Source organism: Stylophora pistillata, chromosome 4 (genome assembly GCF_964205215.1).
Source record: "Stylophora pistillata chromosome 4, jaStyPist1.2, whole genome shotgun sequence".
NCBI lineage: Eukaryota > Metazoa > Cnidaria > Anthozoa > Scleractinia > Pocilloporidae > Stylophora > Stylophora pistillata.
The window spans coordinates 34,425,952-34,438,451 of record NC_142522.1 but is presented as its reverse complement, the minus strand read 5'-3'; the positions used below and the strand labels follow the sequence as shown (position 1 = coordinate 34,438,451).

General features: G+C 37.1%; 1 protein-coding gene, 1 long non-coding RNA gene and 1 pseudogene across 5 annotated transcripts in view; 2 read left to right on the top strand and 1 right to left on the bottom strand.

Moving 5' to 3' along the window:
• LOC148733470 (uncharacterized) overlaps nt 1-12,500 on the top strand; it is a 40,531-nt gene that overhangs the window by 21,848 nt on the left and 6,183 nt on the right. Inside the window, exon 1 of one of the 4 annotated variants that reach the window (XM_088759215.1) lies at nt 7,729-7,877. The exons of 2 other annotated variants lie outside the window; for them this stretch is intronic. The gene's annotated coding sequence lies outside the window, so the exon portion shown is untranslated. Of the gene's footprint in view, nt 1-7,728; nt 7,911-12,500 lie in introns of those variants that run through there. One more of the 4 variants, XM_088759214.1, reaches the window with a different exon arrangement.
• Nucleotides 262-2,326, bottom strand: LOC111322908 (histamine H2 receptor-like; annotated as a pseudogene).
• On the top strand, nt 3,712-5,416 carry LOC111322911 (uncharacterized). Its single transcript, XR_002694116.2, has 3 exons — nt 3,712-4,175; nt 4,890-4,960; nt 5,169-5,416. It is a non-coding gene; the product is annotated as an uncharacterized LOC111322911 (long non-coding RNA).

Below are 12,500 nucleotides of genomic sequence, written 5' to 3'. Positions count from 1 at the left end.
ATGTCTACGAATTGTCAACATCTAACCATGCATAAAGGAGAAATCATCACTTGCCGCGGGGAATTTTACACGATTTTCACACGAATCGATACCATCGGACGAACGATATCGCACGAGTCTCGTTCCAAATGGCAACGCGTCCCGGCAATTAGCCGCTTTTGGTGTATATTAACCTGTGCCCGCTTGCGGGTGCCTTGTAATTTGTGCGTTTGGTTCTTTTTTTTTATTATTTCAACAGAATATAGGCCTGCTTAGATAAATACCTCCTCCTAAAGTTTTTATCCTATCTTTCAATGCTTCATAACCTCTCAGCTAGTGGTATAAAAATGAAAAACATACACTAGTCTGCTAAAGCCCCGCAACCTCCTCTCGTTGAGAGGACGGGTGGAAAAGCGCCCTGGGAATGAGGTCGAAAGGCCCGCCGTTAGAATTTGGAAAAAACGTCGAAAAAGTGTGCGAGTGCAGGACTGAGCGGCTTTTCCAGACTGGCTCACGTCAACCGGCGTCCAGCTTTACACACGTTAACTTTCATGATGGTTTTCTTTAGTATCGTGTTGAACGAGTGAAAAGACATCGGCAAAAAAGGAAAGAAAAAAATTGAAAATTAAGTGCTGGCGGAAGCACTAAAATCGAAAGACGAACAAGAATGAGCCTTTTCCGCGGCAACCGTTATTTCCCTTGCAGATTAATTTTATTCGCGCGACTAAGCGTGACTGAACATTTGCAATAATACGAAGAGTTTATGCAATCCCCTCAAACATCTTATTTTCACAACGTTAAAAAAAAACAAAAAAAAAAAAAACAAAAGGAAAAAAAAAAAAAACATTGGAAGTTCATAAATTTATCTCTTTTGGACTTATTAAAACTTCTTACTCATAAAATTATCAATTTAGAAATTGCCAAAAATATACGTGGGATACGAGTACGAAACGACACTCATTCTTTGAGAGCGTGTTATGATTGTTAAGTTTTTTTAAACGGGTGAAATATTTACGTCTTCTCCGCTAACAGTTTTAGGTATTTGGCTGGTTTCTAAATTGCCAGTGGCGTGAACTGGTGTTTTAGTAACTTCACTTATCTTAGCGCGTGTCCTGAGACAAAGAAATTTCTAAAATGCTCTTTTCAACTGAGGAAGCCTCCATGCGTATAGATAAGGGTTAATACCAGAATTACACGAGACGATTTAGAATTGCAAATCCCGCAACCAGTAGATAAACACACACAACCAGAGCAAAAATTTAACACATAAATCAGAACACAGACTGGCGTAAACGAAGGAAAAAATGCAAGAAGCGCAATCATTAATGCTTTAGTTGCCTTGCTGTCCCCCTTTGTATTGACAAGATTTTTCTGGTTCTCCTGTTCATCAGATGCCGTCCCCTCCTCTGCTCTCCTTTTTCGCCAATATCTCGATCTCTGTCCCAGTCTTTTAAGTATTCCTACATGAACAAAGATTAGAACCCCAAACGTGTTGAGAACAGCAGTGTTTGCAAAAATAAAGGAGTAGAATATGAAACCCAGTTCAAAGTATACAAAAGGAAAACCCCAGCGCTGCCACCCAAATTGATATGGATGTTACAATAGCACGCTTGGAGGTAACCATTGTTTTGTACTTCACTGGCGTCGATACGGCCACATATCTATCCACAGTAAGTGCCGCGAGTGTTAAAATAGACGGCGTGCATAAGATGAAGTATAGAATGTGTGGGATTTTGCTATTTAAGTAGTCAAGTTGAAGCCAAGCGCTTCGCTGGTGTGAAAAGCAACTGAAACGGGATCCATAATCGTTCCCTCAACCAGATCTGTCACCGCCAGACTCATCAGGAAATAGTTAAATGGTGTTTTCAACTTTCTGAAAGGATCCTTTATGATGGCCAAACAGACCAAAGAGTTTCCAGGAATGGTTAAACTTGTAAGGAAGACTGAAAGGACTCTGTGAAGTATGAGAGAACTCTTGGAGGACCAAAGTTTGAACACATACTTGACGTCGATGCTAAAGCCATCTGAACTCTCCGATTTGTTCCCAAAGGCGCTGAAAGACGGTCAACTTTGCGCAAATATTACACTGGTTAAGCTTTGACTTAACATCGGATTGTAAAGGTGTTCTCCGGTTGTCTTATAGGAAGTCACCACTCCGTTTTGCTCTTTTGGAATAAACTGGAACTCTTTGCAAAGCTGACCACTGCCGCCATGTGTCATTTCTATAGATAAGCTTTTTGTGAATACGAACTGTCAATTTGGAAGAAGCTCAGTTTAATTGCAAACAGGAGAGATAAAGAATCAACTTCATGAAAAGATGCTAATGCGAACTTCACACAAGTTATGTATGTCGTGTAACAGAGAATAATGAGAATAAAATGATAAAAGAAAAATATCACACATAATGCTGATCATTTGTCATGCGAAAATACCTCTCGAGGCTTTCAAACCGGAAAAAGAACCGGAAGAAGAAAGTAAAAAGAAAGTTCGAAGCAAACAAAGAAAAAATGATAGAACAGATGTTGTTGTTGTTTTAATACAAGTTACCTTCTTGATGAGTGCAAATAAATACATACTAATGATCTGTAAAATGCAAATTTCTTTTATAAGACAGCCACATTATTAATAACTTTTGAGCGCTTGTATGGACATATTGGTGAGGGGAGAAAGTTTCACTGATGACTTAGAAATTGATTAACTTCCTCAAAGTTGACGGGGAAGAGTTCTGTTCGTAAACTTTTAATTAATAGTAGGTCTTAAACTTCATGGTTCGCTTTCGCACTTGGCTTTTAAAACATCGGTGGTATTTTTTTCTAAGACATCTCTTTTAAGTTTGATCAAGATTTAATTCTTTAAGACGTTTCTTCAACAAAAGGAGCTTTAACCCAGAAAATAAAGCGAAATAAAAAAAGCTCGACAGCTGTATTTCGAAGGAGGCATCCTACAGCATTCCTGCTGATTCCGACCGATTCCGTAACAAGAAGTGGCTAAACAAACTCAAAACTGTTCCGTAACCCTCTCATGAAATTAATTTTGATCGAAAGAGAAAGAGACGAAAAATCTTTTCTTAGGCTCATATCAAGTCAGCAACAATGTTCTTTGACGACAGCCTATGATAATTTGCAATGTACGGAAGTGTACAAGCCAGGAGCTAAAAACCCTTCACGGTGTTGTTTTTGGGAAAGCGACAAAATCCTACGAGAAGGGCAGTTAAGTTTATACGTTTTCATTTTTATTTATAAAATTTCGTTAGCGATGCTGTTAGTATAAACGACATTGGCGGCGGAGCAGGAGGCGGGGGGGGGGGTCCAAGTCCCCATAAACAAAAATCTGGGGGATACAGCCCCCTACGTTTTGATACCGAAAAAATTTGCTGGCGCAGCTTAAAATTGTCAGAATATTTGATCTTGTGATCTTTTCACAAATCATTTCATTAGCACCGTGCTCAACAAAACAAATATTTTTGCTGAAAAAATTGGCAGAATATTTGATATTGTGATCTTTTCACAAATCATTTCATCAGCATCGTGCTTAACAAAATAAATATTTTTGCTGAAAAAATTGGTAGAATATTTGATCTTGTGATCTTTTCACAAATCATTTCATCAGCATCGTGCTTAACAAAATAAATATTTTTGCTGAAAAAATTGGTAGAATACTTGATCTTGTGATCTTTTCACAAATCATTTCATCAGCATCCTGATTAATAAAAGGATATTCAGTGAGAACTTTTTTTGAACAGCTCAGGCCTGTGTTCAAAATGCCTGTCAACCGCAGCAATTCTCCATTAAACTACACAGCGTGTCTAGTATAGGATTTAATTTTTGTTTTGGGGGCCCACTTGAATGCGAAGCTGGAAGATTTTAGACTGTGCCGGAAAAAATAAAAGTAAGACAAAACTTGATTACGGAAGCTATTAAGATGACAAAGAGGTTTGCCTGTTCCAGCGAACAATGCAAAGTTAATTTGGAAAATTTGAGGAGTATGCGTATGGGTGGGGGCAAGGTAAGCCTCCCCCACTTTCCCCTCCTCCCTCCATGTCTCAAAACGCACCGCCGCCTCTGAAACGCATTTATATACACTTCAAGTTTCACAATAAAATACAGGTAAACAAGAAATTATCGTGATCCAGCCGGACAGCTCAGGCGGACCTAAACGGCTGCTTAGAGACCTCACTCGTTCGATGCGAATTCCTGGTTGGTCTTTGTTTATTTTCTCATTTTTGCCTTTAAAAAATGCTTACTTAGGTCTACTCAGTTTAAGCAGCGAAGAAAATACTCTGCACATTTTTGGATAAGTTAACTGGCGTCCTGCAATAAGGCATACTAAACAATTTGATTTAAATCGCGTTATCAAAAAATCGTGGTACATTTTGACTGATGCGTTGTTATGATGCATGATGACTGAGGAAGTAATTAGTTTTCTCCGAGCTGAGCTGAAAAAGCGTTTCACTACAGCTGTACACATCTTTAGTTGTTTACTGCATATATATATATATATATATATATATTTTGTATACAAGGGAAACCCTGACCCTGTACACCCCAAATAATCATACTTAAATAGAATAAATGTTTGAAAAGAAAATTTCATCCCGCTCAGGGCAAAATTTCATCCCGCTCAGGGCAAATTTTCTCTTCAAACATTTATTCTATTTATATATATATACCACTATTTTTTCGCGCACTGAAGCTCGTGTAAGCAAGATGAAAACCACAGCGCTTTGTATTTTTTCACTTTTCCTTTCTTCATCGTTGGTCGAGGGCTCTATATATATTAAAGATTGTAAGAAGAGTGGAGACTGCGAGGTAACAGAAATACATGACTAAGTGCAAATATCTTTCCCTTTTTAATCCACTTACTAATCTAACTGAATTTTTCTTACTGAAAGCCGTTTTAAACTCTTTAAGGGACAGACCCGGAAGGAGGGGCTGAAAATTTAAAAATGTTGAAGACGAACATTCGTAGACGCTTAGAGGAGGTTAGTGCAGGTTTTTTAATTTGTCTGTTCGGTTTGCCTTGTTGATGTCAGTTAAGTTATTCAATACTTGAATTGGAGGTGCAAGTCAAGGTACTTTTGATTCATTTGACTCCAACTATCTGTCAGGGTTTAACGGTCTTGTTTTTATGCTTGTTTTTTCGACTTAACTTGATACTAAATTTTAAAATCACGTTTATTAAATCTTTAGGCACAACGTGAGCGGCAGTACCGGAGAGACATCTGCTTACAGGCCCGCGAGCTGGGATGTAAAATGGACCAAGTGAAATAAGTTTCCCGCATTGAATACTTATTAAGCAAACTCAAAGTTTATAACAAATGTTATTCTTAAATGATAAAATCGAGATGTAGATGTTTAAACCGCTATCATCAATATTGCATTTTAGCGAAATTAAACTGTTTGAATTGAATAAAGTCTTTGTACCACATGATGATAAACATGTCCTATTCGCTGCTTATGAAGTTGAGCCCAAACATTTAACTCTTCAACTCCCATGAGTGACCGCGACACATTTTCTCCTTACGATATCAATAACAACGGATGAGAATAAAGGAAAATATGAATCAGTGGATTATCAGTTGACCCAATACCAATTTCTCCATACTAACATCCTAAGAATTTTACAGCAAACAGTAAGGAGAATTACTGATGAGATCTTTGGAGTGAACGGGTTTGTCTCGAGGCCTTTATATTAACGTTTAGTTGAACATTGACACCAAACACCAACGTTAAGCGTCAAAACTTCAAAATAGTAAGGTAAATCAGTATTGGCCGCCAAATCTCTCAGATATTCTTTACCCTAAAGGTGATGGTGATTAATTAATAGCCCCAAGCGTGGTACAAAAAAGAATATATATAAAATTGCACGACGCTTTTCGGCGGAAAGATAATGCAGTGTCATGCCTACTCACAGCTAAATCCGCGGTTTTAGGAATTAATTCTTTCTAGATTATACGTTTTGGGCAACACCCTCAGCATTTTCAAGCGAATTTTCATGCTTATTCTGCAATCGTTGCGATCTCATGATCAAATGTTACTGAGCTACTTTGTGAAGACCCTTGTTGCTATTTACTACAGTAACTATCCCAGGTGCGATTCACCAACAAACTAAGTTTGCTTTCTTTTTCCTTTATTTATCTTTTACCTTTATAAGGTATCATTGTCACATAAATAGTTTCCAACGCTAAAACGTGTTCATGATCATCTGATTTTTTACCGCCTCTTTTTTTCTATGACTTTTGTTTATTTAAGCCTTTCGTAAAAACCTTTATTTCTGTGTATAAGGACTACATTCATTCCCATAACAGGTCTATGTAGCTTAAGACTAAATCAAACTGTGTAGTGTTTGTTTATTGTATTTCGATTGCAAAATGTGATGACAAGTATTTTTACTGAGTCAATCTGTCTTGTGTACAGTTCGAAGTATCTTATCGAGTTACTTATCATTTCTTTCATTTTTGGACCATTTTCGTTAAAGCAGAAACCGGCCAGTCATTTGCATCAAGATGTCCAATTAGCATCTCAGCTAGAAACAATTTGTTACTTGAATTTGAAAAAAACGTGATCTAACGGTGTATCGTGAAGTACTGATGTACTTAAAAATAACGCGTACCACTTTCAAGTGGTTATAATTACAAAGCGTTTCACACCCACAGGAATTGAAATGAGGATCAATATTGCCATTCTGATTGCACGTGTTTTGAGGAACGCATTTCTTCAGGCAGTCTACATGTATTCCATTTTGTTATCTATATTTATGAAATTTCCTCGACGTTTTCCCCCAACACCCTGCTTGGATTATCACGACGGTAATTAAACCGATAGAAAGCGCGATGTATTGCTTAAAGAATCCCGTAGGAGACAAGAATCTGGAGTACAATTGTGCATTTGCTATCAATAGTTACTTTATATATATCGCTTAGATAAGCTTATCGAATGTCTTATATGTAAAAGAGCAAAAACAGTGCAAGGGCAAAAAAATACATGCAAATCTAATTTGTCTTTTGCTCGCGGATATGTATATCCCTAAAGTGTAAACTATTCTCAGCATCTAAGAAATTATTTCTTTTATTAATTTCTTGATTTTTTAAAACATAACCCGGCCAATCACTTTATCGCCGCCAGCATATTCAACTATAAAAAAAAAAAAAAAACTAGAACTGCGCTAACTCGATCTGGTAAACTCGAACCGCCCATTAACTTGAAGCATTTTCCCTTTACCTTTAGGATTTCGAATCCACCCCCTAATTCCAACCATTTTTCGTTTCCTTCACGAGTTCGAGCTGGCGAGGTTCTACTGTAGTGTTGACAAAACAACGCCCATTACTATCACATTGGTTTACAATTATTGTCACGCAATTATTGGACAGGCTTAACATTCCGGAAATATTTGTGCGAGGTTTGGTTATTTCAAACGCTGTTTCAACTCTAAAATCAAATTGATTTCGTTTAAAGAAAAATTGAAAAATTGTTAGTTCGAGTTTGCGGAAAATTGTTTAAGGCTAAATTTACGACGTCACTCCACGCTTCATAACGAAAACTGATTAACCTTTACTGAACCCTCAAAACCTCAGGAATTAACCTCAAGAAGGAAAATTGATGTTGTTATCAGAATGACAGTGGATGGGGTATCATTGATTTCTAGGGTTTTCAAGTGAAGAGAGCCGAGATGAAGACTGTTAAGATCTAATGCCCACTTCAGCGTTTTACCTCAGGGGATCTTAGCCAAGCACACAATTGAGTCACATGACATCCTCCAACATCAGCTATTGGCTTCTCATTACCTTTCAAAAGAACAAGATATGTAACATTTAGCGGTAGATTCATTGATCTTTGAAGCCACGACTAGGAGTGCACAGTAGTACCGACATTACGCTCTGAAGCAGTTATATTTTTGAAGTGAGGTTTGCCAGGTTTTTCTTCAAGATTTTGGTATGATAATTTTGTGTGTGTGTGATTTTTAGCTTTAAGCAATTTTGAAGCCGACAGCGCTATGGTAAACCCTGCATCTTTAGCGTAAAAATATTCGTGGTGATTAATGTAATTCCAGTGAATTTCTGTCTCGAAAGTGTGCAGCGCAGAGTATTGGAAAGTTCTAAACATGTAACTCATTTGTAAAGGGAGTGTTGATCGAGTTCTCATATCAGTTAAAACCCCTTTATTCAATACTTTTAAATCCGGCATCTCGCTCGCTGTAGTCTTTTAACAGCGAGGGGGTAAAATATCATTGCTTCAAGCTAAGTGAAATTTTATCGCGAACTATTTTTCCGTTTATTAAGTGGATGTGAGCAACAGAATTGCTGACTTTTTTTAGAGGTAAGATTTAATAACTGCTTGTGAATTTTAAAAAGGCAACTAGACGTTTGGCATTTGGCTGTTACAAGCTGGTTTACCAAGAAGGACAATGGACATGTGTTATAACAAGCCATACTCACATTTGCCAACATGTCGATCAGAAGAGCCTTTTGTTTTGAAAAGTTCTAACATTTGATGTGGAATTTAGTCACAATTTAATGACACTTTTTCGACTGTTTTTCAGAGGTACGCGAAGGTTAAGTTTGAATTGTATACCTTACGGTGGCTCTTTTCGTTTTATTTCATTAAATGTATGTTGGAATTAACCGAAACTGGCCTAACTTTAACGTCGCATTATATTATGTAATATAATGGGAAAGAGTTCCCTATAACCCCAAAATTAATTATGCATTCATTTCAGAAAGACTAAATATAAAGGTTTCTTTGCAACACTCTATGCATAATTAATGCAAGGGGTTATATGGAACTCTTGCCATACAATGTATTGTGTAATATATATCTGAAGGCACGCCAAAGAGTGTGTATTTCCGAAAAAAAAAAAGAGGAAACGCTCGCTCGAGCCGCAATGGAGACTACATGCCGTTTTCACGACTTCATGCCATTATTGCTATTACTAATTAAAAAAAAAAAAAAGGAAAAAGCAACGTAAGGATAATTGGGTACAGAACTGCTGAATTTTTGAGTGGTTAAGTTTAGCAGCTTGAAGGCTGTAAAATTGAAACTGAATAGGTTCCTTCGCATGTCGCTGTTGTATTTTAGTTAAAGTATAAATGCAAATAACATACTCACAAGCTTACCACGCCGCGTTGATCAAAGGGCGTTTTGTTTTAACAAAATTCTGACTTTTGAAAAGGACGTGGAACACCGACTCGATGACGCTTCTGGCTATGCTCGAGGCTATGCTCGAAGCTATGCATGTTTCTGGTGTGCTCATTGTATCCCTGAATGACAACACAATTTCTTATAATTGGTAGAAAGTATGTTCGAGAAGAAACGTGTTAATCGATTATATTGCATTATATCAAATATCACAATTAAAGAAAAAGGTTTGTAAAAGTTTTAGCTAAAGATAAGTCAAGCAATGTCTTTTAATGAAGAGAAGAAAACGCTAAAGTGGTTTTCATTATCATTAGGATTGGTTTTTGTGAGTATTTCAAAAGGAAAATGAACAGAGAAAGGTTACATGACTTTTCGATGAATTCACATATTCTTACTATTAAGAGTGAAAAATTAAAGAAATTGATAGCACTTAAGTGATTATTAATAAAATCACTGGATTGTTGAGCACTGAGATTTGAAAGCTTGTAAGAATTTAAAATGAAAACTGGCTTCTTTGGCATTTCGCTTTTTTATGCCGGTTCATCAGATGCGTAGAAGCAACGCACTTACAAACACTATCGTGTTGATGAAAGGAGCTTTTCGTTTAACAAATAACTGAAACAGTATAGAGGGTTGAAAACACCTCCATGTCTGTTGCTTGCGGATATAGATGTTTCTTGAATGAGTTTGAATTGCCCCTGGTATCCCTGAATTGAATAATGGCACTGTTTCTTTTATTTCATTACATGCATGTAAGAGAAGAAACCGGCCAATTGGTCATATCGTTCAGTATCATCAAAACTAATAATTAGTTTTAAGGATTCGTAAAGTCGTGAGTAAAGGGTTCGCTATGTATGTACTCCAAATTTCTTAAAAAAAAAAAAAGAACTCATTCCTTCACAAACCGTCCAATTTTCAATGCGTTTTTATCTTGCTCTTTCAAACAACCGCAGCTGTTTGAGTTTTCGAGTTTTTGGACTTTTTGCGCAGTTTTGTATTTTTTGACTTAAGTTTGTTCGTGCTTATTGAGAGTCAGCTCATTGAAAGCAATCTCGAATGTTTGCAGCATTTTGCGAGAATTTGCTAACTGGAGTTTTGAAAACAGTCATTTCAGCAGGCTGACTCTAAGAAAGTAAACTGGGTTATGAACGTATGCGGTCCTCCCTTCACCACTGCTTAGTAGGACACAGGAAAAATTAAACTACGCGAAGTTTCACCAAAGATTTTATGAAATCCCTTTCTGTTTATTAAGCGGATATGAGGGAAATGTTTTTGATTTTTGACAGCTCAGTTATAAATGGCAAAATTGTGAATTGGCTTCCTTACCTTTTCGCTTTTACAAGCTGGTTTATTTATACGTTCAAAACTAGCATAATCGCAAGCAACCTACCCTCCATATTAATGGCTGATGTGATACTAAATTTTGACAAAATTGAAAAAATAAAGATGTTTGAAAGCAACTTGATAACATTTCTATGTCTTTTTGCCCGTGACTATGCACATATGTTAAGAATCGACTCTTGTAATTTTGTGTAATTCCTTGTACCTGTAGAGCATGAAGCAGTCAACACTCATCGCGATGTATTTTTAAGCCTCATCAAAGATCAATTTCTTACATGAGTCAACGGTTGTAAAGTCATTTACTGACGGCAACTCAAGCAGCATCAATAACATAAAGATAACAACGACAACCAAACAATTAGTGAATATCAGGGGGGGGGGGTAGAGGGGGACTCGTAGACCAGCCCTTGCGTGGTGGACTCCAGGTGTAGAGGTCCGAGCTAGATACCTGGCAGGCTGGGTTATAGGGTTGTATTTCTGGGCTAGATACTCTCGCCTCCCAGTACTCTCTCTGGGTACCGGAAAGTCAGAAGAAATGCTAAGGTCTAACTTTCGATGGACTTGTATCCCATCCAAGTGATGTAGCTCTACTGATAATCTCTTGAAATCGGGATAAGTTCTGATTGGATGAGCCACTTGGGTTGATCGCCTTGAGAGCTCACTTGTATAGCTAGCCTTTTACTTTACATAATTATGCTCTGTTAAACAACCACAAGAAATCAAGATAAGATCAATATTGTTCTTCTATGTAACTGCTTGAATGTGCTCAAGTGCACATTCTAAAAGTATTCCGATAACAATTTAGGACACGACTTTTCTTTTACTACAATGACATTGGCTGCTTAACCGAATTCAATATATGTCGAGCATGTTGTAAGCTTAAGATGTTTCAAGAAGCACTTCCTGTTGGCTTTAACGCAACATCACGCAATAGAAGTTGTACATGTCTTTTCTTTTTTTTCTCCAAAAGTCGATCTGAAATAGTTGCTCATGGTTATTGTTCCTTAAAAAAAGTCAATAGGTATTTACAGTAAAATTAAACATTACTTTTCCAATTGTCAGTAAGTTTTAAAAAGATATCTCTGTGGAAGAGTTATGATATTTGTGTTCGCGTGTACAGCTTAAGAGAAATGGAAATCTGAGCTTTAGAAAAGTTGTAAAGTTGCGCAAAGGGAACCTGTTAAAAAATATCCACAATCTGGACTTTGATGTACATGTCACCGAAAAACCCTCTTTAGGGAGTGTCAGTAAAGTTTGTATTGCATTGTATTGTATAAATTGCAGAGAGAGACCGATTGATGGCACGGACACGAGTCACGTCAGCATTTTAAAGCTAAATACTTTCTTTTATGTTAACCTTGCTCTCCTGTTAAAGGTTTTGGAAAAAAGACTCAGTCTCTTTATTCATCTCTTCATATTTTTATCATAAACTTATCACCAGCAACGTAGACTTGCATAATTTTACTATATGACCTTGTGCATTTTTTTATGGACTTTCCCAGTAGTTTTCGTGACTTGCTTGAATTGCAAAATCTTGTTTTGTTTTCACATCACGTCTGTGAATTATTCTGCACTCATTATTGGATGTCAGTGAAAAAGTGAAAAACACTGAAACTTGTCTTCGATTTTTCGTTTTCTTCCGCCTGACGATTTTTTTTTGGTATCAGAATCTGTTACATAGATCGCTAATCCTGCAAAGCCGTTTGTTATATGTATTGTGATTCAACGACAAGCCTTAGCTTTAGTCATTGCGTGGTTAAACAAATAGAAAACGTTAAACAAATAAGGGCAAGAAGCGTGACGCCAGCCGTTTGCATTGAGACCATTGCTCTCCTAGTTTGCTGGACCTTTTTATTGGTCGATCTCAGCTTGATTCAAGTGGCCATTCTAAATACATAGGAGGAATTTCTTTTACTTTTGATGTGGCATCAGTGAATATTGAGGAATTAATCGACCTTAAAACCCATCAGGTAACCCAGCAAAACCCAAAGGGTTAAGACCCACGGTTGACTTCCCTTCTTCGCGCCAGCTCCTTGGGTAGAGTTT